This window comes from Gossypium hirsutum, chromosome A01, assembly GCF_007990345.1.
Source record: "Gossypium hirsutum isolate 1008001.06 chromosome A01, Gossypium_hirsutum_v2.1, whole genome shotgun sequence".
Lineage (NCBI taxonomy): Eukaryota > Viridiplantae > Streptophyta > Magnoliopsida > Malvales > Malvaceae > Gossypium > Gossypium hirsutum.
In genome coordinates, this window is record NC_053424.1 from 9,931,989 (window position 1) to 9,934,273 (window position 2,285).

The window sequence follows — 2,285 nt, forward strand, 5'->3', positions numbered from 1 at the left end:
TAAAATTAACTTAATTTTACTCTGAGATATACATACAAAGAAATTTTAGAAATAGTTGAATGTTGAAGTAAAAAAAATTGAATTTTAAAATCAACTTAATTTTATTATATATTATAAGTTTACTAAAACTAAAAAACAGTTAAATACAAATTTATTAGAAGGCTATATATATATAATAAGAACAACAAAGCTTTAATATATGTAGATTAAACATAAATACCAAATATACTTAATAAACATGTAAATATATGGATGAATCCAAGAGAAATTACAAAATATCATGAAACTAATAGTATACACAAACTAAAATGAATTATATTACAAATAGTACACCAATTATTAAAATAATAGAATAAAAACAGAAAAGATTACAAAATTCGGCTATCAAAATAATACAAAATATCACAATCAATGATAAAGCATGTAAAAAAATGTATGTGCAGTAAAATAAAGAAATAAGACTTAATTGAAGCAAAATTGAAACAGGAGAAACAATTTACAAACAAAATAAAATAAAAATTGGATCAATGTGCCATGCGCACAAACATGTGGGTGCTGGTATTGAAAATATCCCGTGCTCAAAATGCAGTAATGAACCGCGGATCCAATTGAAAAACGCACAAACTAGCAGGCCAATTTTAAAACATAAAGAAGGCGAATCGGGCGCAAATTGAGGGCTCGCGAAAAGGGAAGGATATGTTGCACAAATAGACCATTTTAGGCACAAAAGGCTCCCCTCACCCTTCTTACACGGTACCGTTTTGTTTAATAGGCTATTTAAGCCTTCCTTTTCCCATTCTCTTCTCCAAAGGCAACCACTCATCCCACTCAAATGTACAGCCCCCAAAATCAAAATATTAGGGTTCATATTCACAGCCATGGAACCACCATTTTATTTGGTGGCTATTGACGCATGAACCACAACTAGACCTCACCATCGAAGGCTCCACTCGAGTGAATCTGGTAAGCCAATTTATTTTTCCTTTTTTTTTAAAAAAATTTCCTAGATCTGATATTGTTTGCTCAAGAAAAATCAAACCGAAGTTGAGAACCTACATATTTAACAACATCTGACCCTCACCCTTATTTCAATATTTCAGAAATATTAGGGATTTCATTGGCGTCATTTTGAGGCATGAGGTCTAATACTTTTAGATTTCCCTTCCAACTTCGATCTCAACGAAGTGAAATAGAGGTCTAAAGCCGATTCAGAAGGTAAAACTTGACTTCTTTTTATTCTAAAATGCAGAATGATGAAGGTAATTGCAAGGAAAAAAAGAAATAAAAAAAATAAGGGAACAAATTGAAAAAAACCCGAAAAATCACCCTTCAAGAAATTCGTTTCGAAAATTTTTGTACTCTTCTCTGCGTATAGTGTGCTTGCGTAAGTATCTGTTTTGTGTGCGTAAAAAATTATGGATTACATCACTGGCTTTTATATCCATATTTCCAAAATAAATAAAATCTAAAAAATCCTATTTTCCTACTGTCATTTGCTGTGAAATCTGTTATTGACTCCTTCTAATGTCTTCTTTTGCAGTCTCAGTTGTACGGAGAAGATGATCCGGGGATCTCGCGTGGAAAACCATCCCTTTGGTATTCTTCCAGTATATTCTAGGAGCTACTGCTGAAATTCTCCTTCTTTTGGGTTCTTTTGGGTTTAGGCTAGGATATGGATTTATTAGAGTTGGGTTTTAGGACATGGGTTATTTTTGTATTTTGAAAATTGTAAATGGACCTTTTTTAGTCTTGGACCGTATTCATTTATTTGGGTTTATTTATTTGCAAATAAATTAAATGGGCCCGGGCAAAATTGGTTGACTACAGCTGCCCCTCTTTGCTCATTGACGTGTAACGGGAATAGAGCAAAGACTTCAAAAGAACCGATTTTGCTTGGTCTTGTTAATTTTTGGCTTTTTGGCGCTTCTATTTTCCAAACACCTTTAGGAAGATGAGGTTGATAGGTTAAATCTACTTCATTACCGATACATGGAAGATAAGATTCACCATTTTCAATCTACAGTCTGCTTCTTTGCTACCTCAAGAAGATAAGACTCCCTTTTTAACCTGCTCTCTTGTCACCTCAAAGAAATAAGGCTAGTGGTAAAATCTACTCCATTGCCGATACATGAAGATAGGATTCACCATTCTCGATCTGCTCCGCTGCAACTTCAGGGAGATAAAATCTTCAATTCCCATTCTGCTTCCTTGCTACCTCAGGAAAATAAAACTTATTCTTCAACCTGCTCTCTTACTACGTCAGAGAAATAAGGTTTGGTGGTAAA

The 2,285-nt window shown here is 33.5% G+C and overlaps 1 long non-coding RNA gene across 1 annotated transcript; it reads left to right on the forward strand.

Annotated features, from left to right (window-relative positions):
• Positions 1 to 795: 795 nt before the first annotated feature.
• LOC107916991 (uncharacterized) lies at positions 796 to 1,906 on the forward strand. The gene is made up of 3 exons (XR_001689667.2): positions 796 to 963; positions 1,101 to 1,215; positions 1,541 to 1,906. It is a non-coding gene; the product is annotated as an uncharacterized lncRNA (long non-coding RNA).
• The last annotated feature ends 379 nt before the right edge of the window (positions 1,907 to 2,285 follow it).